Source organism: Rhipicephalus sanguineus, chromosome 1 (genome assembly GCF_013339695.2).
Source record: "Rhipicephalus sanguineus isolate Rsan-2018 chromosome 1, BIME_Rsan_1.4, whole genome shotgun sequence".
Taxonomy (NCBI): domain Eukaryota; kingdom Metazoa; phylum Arthropoda; class Arachnida; order Ixodida; family Ixodidae; genus Rhipicephalus; species Rhipicephalus sanguineus.
In genome coordinates, this window is record NC_051176.1 from 128,489,724 (window position 1) to 128,506,027 (window position 16,304).

Here is a 16,304-nt window from a genome sequence, read left to right on the forward strand (position 1 = left end):
AGCAGGCAGATTTTCTCTTTCATCATGTTCGCCTCGTATCAAAGCCGCCCCGCCGTCACACCGCGAGAAAAAAAGATGCCACCTCGGGGCGAAGAACACAAGATACCTCCGAGGCCCGCGGTCATTCCTATACAAACAGAACGCGCGCAACAACAGATGCCACGGCGCGGCATCGTGGGAACTGGGGGAACCGATTAAATGGAGCGATTCTCTCGCCTTCGCTTCTTTTCCTCGTCTTATTTGCCTCCCGAGCGCGTTTTGTCGGTCACCACTACGCGGAATGACGAGATCTAGACGCTGGTTGCCGGCGCGCGCGAGAGAGGCGCCGCGGTAATGCGGACCCGCAGTAATAAACGCGCGCGCGCGTTTCACAACGGCGCGTCGCGTCAAATGCAGCGGAGAACGCTCGAGGGTGCAAGTTGGAGGGAGGGAGGGGGTCCGTGGCGGCGTCCCTACGCGTAGTGGCGTAGAATGCGGATTTCGCGAAACCCGACATGCAGCGAGAAACCTGCTGTGCGTGTGTGCGCACACCCAACCACCACCAACGCCCCGCGCGGACCAAGCTGCGCGGGCAGACCGTTGCGGCCAGAGCAGCCAAATGTGGTCACGCTGCTTTGTTTCCGCGTTTGCAAGCGTGAAACGACGTCCTCGGTGGCCGAGCGCTCTCCGCCTCGCCGACACCGTGCTTCGTCTCGCCTGCGGCCGGATTGGGATAGAGTTTGCTGGTTGTTTGTTTTTCTCTATGCGTGCTTCGTTTTTCTTCCCCCTGCTGCACGCAGGTTTTTGCAAACATCGTCGCGGCAGATCCATTGGGCGAGCGCTGTTTGCACATGTACTCGCATATCTGTTGGCCTTGTTTCTAGGCGAGTTTGGGCGTTGGTTAGAACCTGCGTGCGTGCAGGGTTCAACTCAGCTTGCCTAACGCTTGTCTGTCTCGCATTAATGCGCAAGCTGAATATGTCGTAGTATCACAGATTGAGTAAGAAATAAGAACGCGCACCGCACAATATAGAACACGCCACTTTAATGCCAAGTAGTTTTTCATGCAAATAATAGCGCTTCGCTGCGACAGCGGTTGTGTCTCCGCCCTAAATTGATGTCTGACATAGTGAACGTAAATGGCATCCGTCGCACATGGTAACGAGAAATATCCAAACCCGCCTGAGCACAGCCTTATATATATAGGCATGCTATACGGGCCAGCCTAGCACGTGACTTTAAAGGTTTTTGTTTTTTTTCAATTAGAACAAGGCGGAAAATCGCAGGGATTCAGGATTAGTCCTCAAGTTGTACATGTACTACGTCAGTAATCAAGAATGTGGACATGGAAACTGCCACCGCGGTAGCACAATCGCTAGTGCAATGCACGCGTAATGCGGAGTGTGTGAGTTCGGCTCCCGCCGGTGGGACCTCGTATTTTTTTCGTCCGCTTTTAGTTGTTTGCCTAAATGTGCAAGTAGTGGTTTTATCTTGCTGCCTTTATTTCCGTCTAACCTCTCGTACATAGGCGAAGACACCCCTAAACATCGATGTTATACGGAATAATCCGTTTTCTATGTACTCTACCGCGAGAGTACAGAGTTTCAATTAAGCTGCAGTGGTGTGTCGCATAGATGCGTTAAGCCTTAAACAACGAAATATTAAGAAAAGCCGCAACAATGTCGGACTATACCGAGGTGCCAAAGCAGTGGAGGAAATGTCAAAGCGGCTCGAAAAGAGAGCTAGGGATGAACGGAAAACAAGAAGAAAGCCTGATCTCTGGGCTGTATACTTTGTCATTTACTATAATATATAGCACGTTGATTCTGCGCAAGCGAACTGCAATCTACAAAACTTCTGCGAATGTTTTCCTTCTTTTCTCATTTGAAGTAAGATTGGTCAGCCGCAAATGGGCTGACCATATTGATCATATCCCAAGCGCCTCTGGCACTTTTCAAGTTGGCGCAACCATAATAGCGGCCGAATCAAAGGTCACAGACTTGCTCTTAAGTTACCTCCATGTTCTTTTTTTGTTTGATTTTTAATTTTATTTCGTAATTTCAGCCAATGGCCCTTAAGTGCTGCGTCACTCTAGCGGCGGTTTACGGTTCGCTGCTGCGTGCTTGCACGACGGCTCTGTTACAATCGACGCAGTATTGATGTTTTTTGCGTATATAACACATGATCTGTATAACGTGCTATATACCGAAGTGCCTTTCGAGAGTGACTTGTATCTCAAAACAGTGCTTGCCCGCTGCCGCTGTTACGGCGTTGAAAAGCTACGCCAAAAATCAAATGCCGCAAGTAACCGCGCGCGTTCGTCGCGTTGAGAGCCGTGGTCAAGGCCAGTGCATCCAGTGCACCATTGTGCGCCTCCGAGAAGCGTATTATGCACCGAGCTTGAGGCAATGACGGTTCGCGCCGACACTGCTTGGCTCCCTGTGCGTACAGGGCGCCACAAGAGAAACATTAGGCCGGCAGCCGCGAGCACCGTCGAAGGAGATCGTTTGACAAGCCGCCGTTGTCGCCGTTTCGCAACTTCAGCGCCGTGTGCGCGCCAGCAACGCGATCAGCGCTCGGTGCCGCCGTTGATTGAGCGGCGCGCCCGGTCAGCTGTCATTGTGGCGTGCAAGCGTCTCTGAGTTTGGGATTTCGTCTGTCGCTGATCGACCACCGTTTTGTTTCCGGGCTCCTGGAAGGCGTCGAGCGGCATGCACATCGTATAGCCGTTCTCTTCCCGCTTCCCGAGGCCACGCTTACATAGTTTGTTCGTTGCGAGCTCTCGTCGGTTCCATTACTGGACATGATTAGGGTCCCGTTGCGCGAGCTGCCATGACAAGAGTGCGGCGGTCGGGTCTGTGCGTATGCGAGACGTTGAACGGCCGGAACGGCGTTCCCTGGCGGTACAGCCGAGCTGGAATATATAGTCACCTGGGCTATATGTTTCGCCGCTTACACCTTGTAGGAATAACGGTCGTCATACAGTTCTGTGCCATCAAGAAATAATAAGGCCAAATTCGTCGACATTGATTTCTCGAGAGCAGCTATGTTTAGAAGGCGTTTATTATTATTATTATTATTATTCAGCATCTTTGAGCGTTTGCTACACTCTCGGGCCCGGACGTACCACGGGAGAGATAGAGCCTCAATTATAATTCAACTGTGGGCCTTGAACCACGAAAGGCTTCACGATGTGCGTGTCACGTCCGTAAAAGCGCTCGATGACATCGCTTGGTTTCTAGTCCCTATGCGACGGCGAGCTCAAAAAGACAAGATATGCATTATCCTGAATGCGAAACTGGTCCCATATTCACAAAATAACAAATAAAAGAATCTTGCGCTACAATTTTTCGTAAGAGCAAATTTCTTGGTTTGCGCGAACAGGCATGTTTGGTGCTGTTTGCTCTTACCGCACGAACACGGTTTTGAAACATAGTTTTAAAACATGGTATATGTGCATGCACCTCACTTAGTAGGGCATACTTTAAACAAACTGAGTTATTTAGAATCGAACATCTAACGCAATGTTTCCGGACCTTCTATACGTGTTGTTTCCACAAATGCGCGTTTGATGCGGGCCTCACGAGGGGAGGGGTGGTAACGTCAAACCGCAAAGGCAGTTGCGCCTAGACTTACAAGCGCCAGTTCAGGAGGTGCCGTTCTCATGTTCTTTTTCGGCGTTTTCTCCCTACTCAAGCCCCCACCTCCCCCTTTTTTCTTGAAAACTCCCACAGGCACCTAGGGTCGTGAACTTGAGGGCTGTTACCTCACGACTATCCGACTGGCACAAAACTTGCGGCGCCGCCGACAAGAAAAATCCATCACGAAAAGTCTTGCGTTTCTCTCTCTCTGTGCGTGTGTGTGTGCGCGCGCGCTTTTGTCTGTTCCTATTTCTTGCTGCCCGGCAGCGCCCCTCAGCTAAGCAATAAACGAATTTCTCACAAACCACACGCATCAGGGAGGTAACCGCTGAGCCCAGAAACTGATGCAATAAGAAAAGAGCAACTGAGGGGGCGAAAAAAAAGAAAAAACAACGAAACATGAGAGCTCGCAGTGAAATGGGTCCCTCGGGGAAAGCCGCAGTGCGCCCCACAGCTTCTCCCTGCACTTGAAGGCGCGGCGCCCACTGGTGGGAGGGGCCGGCAGCACCTGACCCAAGGTGCGCGCCCTTCCATCTGAGGGATACCCGCAGTGCGGCCAGCGGCAGCTGCCTCAAGGGGTGGCGGGTGAGTGCAGCAGCGGCTGAACGAAGCTTCGGCCTCCCCGGCCGCCTGCGCGTGCATGCGCGCTTGGAAGAGGCCACGCCAAAGCACGGTAATTATTCCGCCGTGCGCTCCGCAGCACCGGCGGCGGCGTCCTCACGACGACGCGGTGCTTTCTCCCAGCCCCCGACGGTCCAAGCGCAGAGCGGACCCAAGTTACGTTTGACCCGGTACGGAGGTCGTGCGCTGTATCATTCCGCCCTTTTACTTGCCTTTGAAGCGGCTCCACTCGGGACTGTGCGGCCTTCAAACGCCGAGAAGTGTCCCGATATTCGCTTGCGGGCTTGGCAAGGCTGTATAAAACTGAGAGAATCCGTTCTGTCACTGCAAGAGACCGCATAAATCTGTGTACTATGTACTATACAAGTGGCTGTACAGCAAACGTGGCGACGTATACAATGTCGATGTTCTGCAGTTTTCGCACTACCTGCCCATTTCTTCCGCAAGTGACTGCCGGTGGCGCCATGGTTGTGTTGGTCCAGCGAAACGAAAGGGCCGCAATTTCTAATCTAAAAGCCCATTTCGTGATCCTAAACTCGCAAAGTCCAAAGGAATTGACAACGCAGCAAATTCTTAAGATATCAACGGCCGTTATTGTCGACAACAGCAATATAATGCGTGCCGCGCATCACCATGATCATCAAGGTCGTCGTCCTGTCCCCTCCTAGCGATATCTAATTAGTTATCGCCTGCGCCAGCGCAACCAATCTGTGCTCGCAAATTTGATATTCTCACTCTATCTCAAGCTCTACCGCCCTCGACGACGTTTTCCATCCTTTGACATCCTTTTCACTATAGTGCAACATAGACCATCGGTTGTCTGCGCTCGCATTCATACGGCCTGCCCATCTCCACGCCAAATTCGTTATTGCCGCTGCAGTATCATCTATACACGTGTTATATTCACGCTTACTGGCTTTCAGAAGCGAATGTGTCAATCGCAAACGAATCACTTGCATCCATTTGAAGGAAAAGGAGACAGGCATAAGAATGTGCCTGTCACCTGGTATAGGATTAGATTTACCGGGTACAAGGACGAAAGAAGCGAGCGTTTGCGTGTTTCGAAGGTATATACGACATCATCAATGAGCAAAAGCGCATTTACACATCCGCTCTGCAACTTGTGCACTGAATACCCATTCGTCTGCCTAACAATGCGTCATATTGCATAACCACGGGCAGTTGTTAGACAATCGCGTTACAGCGAAATTTTTATGTAAATATCTACGAGTTATTCACATAATGATTCTCAGGCGACGGGCGCATTTCCGCTTTCGAGTGAACTGTCGCAAGCAACCCTTGGAAGCTCTGACCGCGAGCACTATACGCATATGCCGCAGGCAGTTCAATGTTGTGTTCGAGGCAGCGTATGTTCTAAACCAGGGGTCTCGAACTCACCTCAGCTAGCGGGCCGCAGTCATGAAATTTAGTCTCCCGATGGACCGGGTTGGTGAAGGCCTGTCCATTCCATCATCTTATCTCATATATGGGTCATTTCTGAAGGGGATTTGACGTCAGCTTTCTAGAAACATATTGATATTGATCTCTAGAATGACTGAAATCTGGACGCCGATTCTGAAATATACAGCTTTTGCTCCACCGTTTTGGTTTAACACATGCATGGTAACCTGCCTCACATAAAAAAAAATGCAGTCACGTCTGTGTAGCTGATGAACATGCTTATTAAGCGAATAAAAAAGAGTATGGGGTGAAGACAGTCATGCGTGGGCCGCGGGTCGCTAGCGAAAGGTCCGCGGGCCGCGTGTTTGAGACCCCTGTTCTAAACTGTGCGGCCGCGATAAAGACAGTTGATTGCACAAACACAAAGCTTTACGAGCCAGCGACGCGCTGCAGGGTGCAATCGGCGAGCACGCGCGCACTCAGCGAGACATCGCGAGAGAATTGGTTACATACATTATAGCTCGGCAACTCGAAAACCAGCCTGCTCCACTCACAAATGGGACAGTGATGCTGACTAAAACGAAGAAGTGGGGATATATTAGCTTGCCTGATGGTATGGTATGTTTCACGGTATTTGACGAAAAATAGGGAAATATATAGATGTTGGTTGCGGCGCCGCGCAACGGTGAACGCGGCTTTTCAGTAAGGCTTTTTTTTTTTTTTTTGCAGACTATATGTTGGTTCACGCTGAACTATAGTCAATTACAACCTAAGAATAAATACAAGCTCCATCCACAGTCATCACTGTCCCACCCAAAGAGAATTTGCATTGACGTTCCATCCAATCACGTTTACTCACTTCCGTGACGTCAAGCACTTTTCGGCTGTTTCAGATAGTTGGTGCTCCCATACAGAAACATTTTCCTTTCGCTGGTTTCATGTCGAAAACTTGAATGTCCTGGCAAACTGCATCCCAAATTGTGACATCACTGCTTAGCCAAAGGTCATATTTTAAGTATAGGAACGACGAACCTTTAGTTTTCGGTATTCGTGGTATTTACTTTATCACAGAAAAAGTACTTACGGCTCGAAATGAAACCTTGCACGACTCTCCTACATATGTGATTGACAAGCGCGCCGAGGTTTTGCGGGCGGAGCTTGTATTTATTCTTAGGCTGTAAACCGATTACAGTTATAACGTGAACCTCTGTACGCCAACATAGTCACGCCCATGTGTTTCGCGGGGGCCCCACACACACACTGCGCGACTCACTGCAAGGGGACGGGCGAGGGTAGCACGAGAGAAGCCGGTAACAGTTCGCGTGCTCCAGAACTTGACGCCCGGTGGAACGAAATGGTCTCGGGGCGGGCTGTCCACGCCGGGCGGCTGACCGGCAGGCCAGGTTTGGGGCTGCCTGACTTGATTCCGCTGGCGGCTGCAGGCTCTCCTTGCCTCTCTTCCGGGTCGTCCCACCGGGGTATACACTCGGCGCGCCTGTCCACATGCGCAGCGATCGCTCTGAGGCCGGTAGCACAGGCCACGTACACTTTATACCTCTCAGTCATTCGGGGGAAAATACAGTGCAAATTGAGGCCTGTCTCTTGTATATATGTAATGTCGGCAGCAGCGGGACGGAAAGTTCACTGTGCAGCATTTACATGGACTTAACGCCACGGACTGAGTTCGAGTGCGTACTCAGATTGGAAAGTTTTGTCGTTGCACATTTTCGGGCTATGTGAGGTATGTACCACTCGTTATTTGTAATGCACCCTCCGTACTACGAAACGTTCTGTTCTTTTCCAAATGGATTGCTACGGAGAAGCTGAGGTGCATATCACCCCCGACTACTCCTATTCTGTAAGTTCTGCCGCGAAAAAAAAAAAAAAAAAAGGCGGTTGCCCATAAACAAAACGTGAAGAAGTAGAAGAAAAACGTATACGAAACTGAAATAAATAAAGAAAATAACATGGCAATTGACAGTTTACTTGAATGGGTTCAGTTTGCAATAGAACCTTCACACGCACATATTTCTATATCCTACGCTCGGCATACATCCTCGTCTACAGAGGGTATAGGAAACGCGTATACGAAATAACCTTTACAGAAAGTGTATTGCTGTATATCATATTACGCATCAGCCGAAGTAGCCCCGGCATTAGAGCCACATTTCTCGGTGGCTGGTTCACCTTGATGACATACATCCACCAGCATACCTTCGAAAAGATGAACACAGTGCACTCTATCAAACCCATAGCTCAGAACTCGGCCAGTGGCGTAATAACGAACGCTTAAAAATTCAAGATGACGCGGGCAAAAAGCATTCGCACTTTTCTCTCAGCAGCTCATAGGCGGAAGCCATTGGGACGGAATAAGGAGTGGGGTCAGACGCCACTCATTTGTCTCTCGCCACAATACTTTCGCCTCCATTCTAGTAAACGATTGTGAACTGCCCACAATTAGGACACAACTCCACAGCTAGAGTGTGAGCTGCGCACAACTAGCCCCTCAAGATGTTCTAATTAACTATACATCTGCCTCCATATTGATCGAAGTAAAGCGTAACTTATTCATCACACTGAATACATGCCAACAGAAAGAATACTTTTCTTGATATTCGTCGATGAAGTAAATAAGGAAAAGGGAGTAGCCGTCGCCAGGATCTATACGGTAAAAACTTGCCTGTTATCTCAATAACGATACACAGTGGCTTTTTGAGCTAGACCTACATCACCCACTGATATTGAAAAAGATGAGAAAAATAATATCGCACTGTGCTTTCACAAAACGGCTGATAGCGGGTGCTCGCGTGGATTCCCCGCGGATGATTTGGGTTCTTGAGCGCGGCTGCCCGCTCATCCAAAACGAAGCTCCGAATTTTTTTCTCACGCGTTCGAACAGCCGTTCATATAAACATACAGCGGGAAGGCCTGCGCGAGACCTAGAACTGTCAGGTCGACTTCAACGAGCAGGACGAACAGTAGCAGCGTATATATACCGTATATGCTGTCACGAGGACGCGACGGTATACATGCCTCGTATACGTACTCAATCTATCTGTGTTGGCCGGGAGCAGTCGCACGCGCGTGCCGGTTGAACGGAGGCAGCTGCAGTGACGCTGGCGCGACTCACTGACCCACGCCGTTTTTTGCGACGCTTTCCCATAATGCCAACCGCTGCGGCAGTTGCTTCATGCGCCTGCTCACGCGACAGAGCCCACGTATATTCTCACCTGTTCAAGTGTTTCCTCTACTCAAATCAACTCTTTGTTCTAGCGCCAACTTCACGACGGAGCTGCTGGAACGGCCGTTCGGCGTGCATATATTTTGAGAGGCAGTCGGTAGCTGGAGAAGTGCAATAAAATGGCCTCGTTTAATGTGAACTCACGAGAGATTGCGCCTTTATACGCCGAGTATGACCATCTCTCCATGTGCCACGTGGACATCAACTGGAAATGGCCTTTGTCGCAAGTGTCATTTTCTGAGGGGCGATTACTCGGTATCGTCGTAGAGGACTTGATTTTTTTTTTCTTTTGTACACATTTGCTCAGCATATGCGCAAATAAATGAACGACTAGTTCAATTGGCCTTGCTCATTGGCACGTACTTGTGGCGCTACTATTAGTTCGAGATTATCCATGTCTACCTGTCTTGTGCACTCGGTCTAGAATGAGCGAAGCTGAGGCGCCAGAAGAATCGGATTGGAATTGAAATTGGATAGAACAATAGCATTTACCCGCTGCCACTTACTAACATTTCCCGAAACATGCAATAAACAGGACGCGCAAGAGAGGAGATACTGAAGCAAAGGCAGGCAAGTTAACCAATGCGCCCGCTTGGCGAACGTACGCACGTGGGAAAAGCCAAACACGGACAGAAGGGGAGTCAGTGTTCTCACACCCGCAGATGAATCTTCACTCATCTACAAGTGCTCGCCTAGCCTAGTTGAATTCAAGAAGCGCGTTAGCGTGGGCCACCCACGCGCAATAGCGCTTTGGTGGCCTCGTGCATATATGCATATATATACTACCTATAGAGTTCCTCGGCCAAGGTCCCAGGATATCTGCTTCTGAGAACAACAGTCCGTCGCCTAGGCGGCGGATACGCAGAGCGTATCTTTGATAGTTGAAGGTTGGACAGTGGCACAGAATGTGCTCTGTTATATTTTCATGACATCCACAAGAGGGACATGCGTCGCTGTCGGCAACGCTGAAGGCAGGTTAGCGGTGCCCGCTTGGCTTCGTGGGCTTGGCGCGCAAGAAAACGCCGTTACACCGGTATCATTTATTTACCACGAGCGAACTAAAGCCGTCCTACGTTCGCGCGTAGATAATATAACCCCAGCTTCTTTGAATCCTCGTTCCGGGGGAAAATGTGTGTCTCTGTGACGGGCTTTTTGCCTGACTGCGTATATCAACGACACGGAGAAATCCAGGATCGGCCGATTCCGGGCGACACTGCAGGACGTCTTCGAGTTCGCGCTATTGAATTCAGAACTGCGCACTGCACGGAAGAGCGCGGCTGGGCGAGAGCCGGAGTGAGCTGGGAATTTCGCACGCGGATGGTCATGCCGCGTGCAAGGCCGCCCAGCTCGAAGAAGGCGTCCGATGCAATCCGACGCGCAGTGGTGAACGGCCCACGCTCAATGTTCGCGCATAATTGGTCGCGTCCCGTCTGGACACCGTGTGCCGCGAAGGAGCCGATAAATCACCCTCCCCTTACCATGCAACCTCGAGCACTCGGTCGGCGCTTGGCGCACACCAAGACACATCGCGCGCGGACTGGTTCCTATAGCGCGCACGCCATGTATGTGACGCTTTTCTTTCCCTACTTTTTTGCCTCCGCATCGTCGCTGCTAGGTTATTATTCCCACGCTGCCTGCCTGGAAAAAGAAATGTCCTCCGCGCCGGGTGGCGTCTCATCGAAAATATATTGCGGTAATCTGATCTTAAGCAAATCCTCCATCGGTGGCGGCTAGCAGGCCCCGCGCACCAACTTCAAGCACACGCAGTGCACACACGCTCCATCAGTGCATGGTGTGCAAGTGCCGGACTATATATATACTCGAGAACATCTGAGAATGGCGTGCACATGCTCATGCCTGTGCGCCCATGCCACAAAAAAAAAAAAAAAAGCCCGGCGCATTGCGACAGACTTGCTAATTGAGGTGCTGAATAAAGAAGAAAGAGTAGAAATGAACTTGGAGATAAGACACGCTAAAGCGTTGCGCGTTCACGTGCTGTGTCCACAATACTATGCGCCCCTCGGCACAAGGCGACTGCGTGAGTGGTAGTTTCCTTTTTTTTTTTTTGTTGTTCGTTGCCTTGACACCGGAGGTCCTATTACTTTCGAATGAAGCTGTCGGACTGGATTATTCGTAGTGGCGCCATAAACACAGCTGACTTACTGGCCGCTCGTCAAGCCGATCCGGCAGAAGCACCGAGTGATTTTCTTGCTACAGCCATAGAGACGATAGCGCTTAGTTGCACATCTCAAGAATGCAGCTATCTGAAACGTAACCCATCGCATACTTGTTGACAAGTCTACTTATGCAACAGAGCATAGCATCCGCTGCTTCGGGCGTGCAGCAGTCTGTATATATATTTTGAAAAATACGTGTTGAAGACGATGCAAAGGGTAAGGTGCACACCTGCTGCTAAGCTCGTGACTTCGTAGGTTCGATTCCGAGCCCTTGCGGACGCATTCTGTTGAGGTATATAGGATGCAAAAAGGAATGCGTACTTAGATTTCAACACCTTCGTTAAAGAAGTTTAAACAGTCGCAAGTTGCCCACTACGGTGTCTTTCACGGTTCGTGAGCTGCTTTGGGACGTTCAATACCATAGTTTGACTTGAAGTATGCAGTAACGTTGGGCAGCGCCAATGCCAGATCCGTGTAGCCTATAAGATTTCGACGTCTCCTATGCACCAAGAAAGAAAGATAACGCCGACAGAGTAAGCAGCAATTCCTTCCCACATTCCCATAAAAGATGAGGTTGGAGAAATAACAGCTCTTTCAGAGCGGTCCCTCGTAGAGCACAATGTAGGCTATTAATTCAGTGTGTACGGTCACGTCGTTGATGCATCTATAGTCAATCGTTTGGGGTCACTGACTTCAGTACATGCCGCAAGAGAGACATGGATGATTATTAAAAAAAAAAAAAAAGATAATTACAGCACTGTGGCGCGCGTAGTCTCGGACGAATAGAATAAGACCGGACGTTTCCTTTCGATCATGTTCGATATATTTTTATTCAGGCACTGTTTTGGTTCCCCATGTGCATTACTGACACTTCGCGCGAAGTACCCCACTGAAATAATCGGAACGTCATACATGTATACATCTGTTTATTCAAACTATATCGGTGACGTGGCGTCCACTCAAAGACGCAGGTGTGTTCTTTGTCTGAAAGCATCGGTGCCAGGTCCGTAGCCAGGGGGGGGTGGGGGTGAAGTAGGTGTTTTTTACCAAAAATAAATAATGAAAATAGGTGTTTTTCTCAAATAGTCAAGGTTTTCAGCAAGTGCCCCCCCTCCTCGAATAAAATTACTGGCTACGGGCCTGATCGGTGCGTTAAGAGAGTGGCCTTCCATGAAATCTCAGCCTGCTTCGCTCGAGCCATCAAGTGTCGCTCCGATTTCTAGTTGAGTAGGCATCTCTTTTACTTTCTCATAACTATAAAAATACGAATAATATACACCCAAGAGAAAAAAAAATCAGCCTCGTGCGCTTGTAGACATGACTGAGAAGTAGTTCATAAAACTTAGCACAAAGGCACGCAACACGATGATGAGCGCTCTTTCCCCAGAAGAGACCAAACAAAAAGATCCTACATAGGTTAATTAGGGAGGCGCCCCGTCAAAGATATACATTGTCGATGAAAGGTGGTGAAAACGGCCTGGCAAAAGTCGGCTACGCTTCACCAATATACTCGATGCACATATTTCGATTGTGCTTGAGGTTAGTTTTACCGTTATTTTTCGTTTGCTGAGCCTTTCCGAGTCAAGAAAAAGCGTAAAGCACTTGTGTTTTGAAAGATGCTTTTGCAGATGGTTTGTCAAGACTGCGGAGCTATCAAATATATTCGTATGGCTCCTCGAACGCATCCCCCCCCCCTTTTTTTTTTCGATCGATCTAAACCGAGGCTTCTGCGTGTGCCCACAAAAGCCTTGGTCTAGACGGATGACACACTCAAGCTGAAGTACATACGGTGACACCGGAATCAACTTATCCTTCCATCCGTGTAAAGCTCCCAGCCTGGAAGCTTTAAAACACATCCAGGCTTTAAACCTTAAGAGCTGATTTTCACATGCACTGATGACAGAATTCTCAGCGCAGAACATACCATGCAAGACACTATAGAGTGGAGGTGCCTGAACAGTGACTGTTTCGTAAAATTAGACCATTAAGGTATCGTAAGAAGCGGCTGAGAGTTCAGTTTTTAAAAGGCAAGGCTGTACCTGGCGCTATATCGCGCTAAATGAAGGTAAAGTACGCGACTGTTCAGATTGGTGACTGGTAGCACGCATTATATCATAAATTAAACAACGTTCTTTTGGTGTTTTGCTAGTGTTTTGCGATCCCATATATTGGGCCCACCGGTTAGCGTATGCCTTACTTGAATGCTCCGATGAACCAATGTGGCACATATACGAAGTTACTTCAGTTACTCGTCAGGAAACTTACGCGCTAGGCGCAACCTGGCGGCTTACTTGGATATAACCACCATTAAAGAGAGTACTGCGGACTGTAATCAAAACACGAAGCATTTTTACAACTGCAGTTTATTACTAGCATGTACTAAGCCTACCATGACCTGCTTATGGTCTGCTGAGCCTCATGCTCCCTGCACGTTCAGCACTTGGGGGCACCATACATGCCGCGTGTTCGGGTAAATCAGCGCTTTGAAATCGCCGACTTTCTAAATGGTGAGGCAATCCACTGTTTCACTGCGCAACTACTTGACTTGAAATATGACTCGCATTCTTTTTTTTTTTTTTGGAATACGCAGCCTTCGGAGTGTTCATCGTAGCTTAGCAGGCGCTTCGCTTCTAAAACACCAGGACGTCCTGTTACTCGCTCTTGCAAAAATCAATAAGCGTCTGAATGTTGACGGGTCGTTTCGCATCGGCGATATATCTCGAGTTGACCAACCTCGCCATGGAGAACAAAAGTAAACCCCGTGTTTGTGAACGAGTGAACGTCGTCCGAGGCGCGAGGGAGAAAGCGCCCCGGAGCGCATATCCGGCGCGGACCCTCGGGTGATGTCACGGGACGTTGACTCTTTTTTTTTCTCTCCATCGCGCAGGACGCGCGCGCGCACACACCGTGCCTGGGGGCACCGAGCCGACCGACCCACAACACAACATCAACTCACCGAGAATGTGAAGTGCCGCATGGGCCGAGCCGGTGTGGGCAACATCGCACGACGACGTGGCCCCTGGTGGGGCATCCAGAGAGGGGCGACGCGCTATCCACGGGCACGCATCACACGGGGCGGCGAACAACCAGAGGAACGAGCAGACGACGAGACGGAGGAGGGCGACGATGCCTCGCCGAAAAATGAGGAGCCCAGAGACCGACCCGCTGCTGCAACGCTGCTGGCTTCCACTGACAATGGCAGGCCGGTCCACCAGTGCGGCTGCTATCTACGACGACGGCCCTCTGCGGCGAGGAGAAACGGGAGAGGGGCTGCGAGAGGAAGAGCCTGTCCGCCTCTTCTTTTATTTGCAAGGAACTTTGTCTTTTATTGCTTCGGGGCGCCACTGCTACTTTGCGTAGCTTTTGCGCGTGTGTTGGTCCGGGCAGCCGACCGCCGTTCCCCCCCACCGTGAACTCACCTGGTGGGAAAGGTGGTGCCGCCGTCGGTGAGGAGGCAGCGAGGGAACATCTGCTCGTCCACAGTGGGAGAGCAGGAGAGGAGTTACACTGAGAGCAGAGTCAGAGTGTACTCGGTCGTCGCGTTGATTTGGAGAGTGAGCTGTAGGAAAGGGGACGAAGTATGAAGTCGGAGAAGGAAAGTATAGCTGCATGGTGTACAAGGGGCCGCAGGGACGCAGCGCCATCCAGGGAACACCGAAGGCGAAGAATGGAACGACTGTAAGCGATGTGTAGTAATCTAATTAAAAGAAGGGCTGCAAAATGCAGCCCGGTTGTATGTGGTGAGAAATTATGCTTACTAAGTGCAGTAGGGCTGTTCTGTTTTTATTAACACGATGATGAGCAGACGGCACCAGTAATAGATTCTTCAATGTACGTATCAATAATATTTAATTTATCCCAGGACATTTCTAGTCCACTGGTCATCTATAGCACATTTTTTTTCTGACATTCGGATGTCCCACGGAAGCAAATTCATCTTCGTGGTGAAATAAAGGACATCCAGTAGAACCATCGGTAGCAAGATCCATCAGCAGCAAGGATGTTGTGAAAAAAGCATCCTGGGTGTGTTCCTTGCACAATGTTGACATTTTTAACATTTCTGAAGAATTCCTTATTAACAAGAACAATGTTGGCTATGGTTATTGACGATGTAACACAACACGTCAGGATTTTCAAGAGCACAATCTTTAGCTAGCGGAGTTTGCCTCCGCAATTGGAAAGGCGATGTACTCGAACGCGGAAACGCGGACACCAGGTCCATCCACTATACATGCGCACATACTGAGAGGGCTGGCGCAATCGCTCTCAGCTGGATCAGTATCATCCTCTGCAGAGTAGTTGAGAGGTAGAATTCTCGACTGTCAATTTGTTGGTCGTATGTTCAAAATCTTCAATCGCATGCAAGGAGAACTTTTTTTATAATTTTCTTGCTTAGGATGTTGGCTTCAAGCGACGGCAGCCGTGGATATCGAAGCAACAAGGGCAACGACCCCATAACAGCTGTTACTGCGAAAGTTGCCTTATCTAATCACGAAGCATTGCTTGGATATAAATTTCGAGGATGCGTTCCTTTACAGTAATATTTACAAGAATTAGAATATATCATAGAAGAAAATTCCTTCGAATGTTTTTTTTTTATTGAAGATTCGGTAATAAGACAATTTCTTCAGAATTACCTCCACCTACGAGTAATGCCTTTTAACGTGACTTTGGGTATTTAACAGACGGGTAATTAAATAAATTAGACTTACTATATTAACAGAGACAGCTAGACAGTTAATCATAATGGAAAACAAAACCCGCCAATCCAGGAGTTCATAACCGTTCGCAGGCATGCAAAACCTTTACGCTGTTGTTTTTTCTCAGAGTAATGAATTCTGCCAGCTTTCACTCGTCTAGGAAACCTAAATTGAACTGCTGAAGTGCGCTACTCTAACCTGCTTAGTGAACCCGATAAGGGATGTCACTGTTTACGCTTCGCCGCCGAGCAACCATGAAGCATACGTCCCTACAACGGTGTAAGAAAAGGCGAGTGTCGATTCAGCGGTAAATGTGAGAGAGCTACGTCACAGCATTATGTCGGACGATACCGGTGGGTTCAATCAATTCTAGATGATGATCTTTATTAGCATCCTCTTAGAAACGTGGTGGCGACCAATAGTCACCTAACCTGTTTGTTGCAATCATGTATTGCTCCGCCTATTACAATCTGGCATCTCTGCCATCTTTTCCTTTTTTGCTCTGTACAAGCTTGTGTTTTTATAATGGACTGCTATCTACCTC

At 49.2% G+C, this 16,304-nt stretch overlaps 1 protein-coding gene across 2 annotated transcripts in view; it reads right to left on the reverse strand.

Annotated features, from left to right (window-relative positions):
• Positions 1-14,307, reverse strand: part of LOC119397693 (cadherin-23) — a 157,531-nt gene extending 143,224 nt beyond the window's left edge. Inside the window, exon 1 of one of the 2 annotated variants that reach the window (XM_037665123.2) lies at positions 14,017-14,307. The gene's annotated coding sequence lies outside the window, so the exon portion shown is untranslated. The remainder of the gene's footprint in view (positions 1-14,016) is intronic. The other variant, XM_037665119.2, reaches the window with a different exon arrangement.
• Between the last annotated feature and the right edge of the window lie 1,997 nt (positions 14,308-16,304).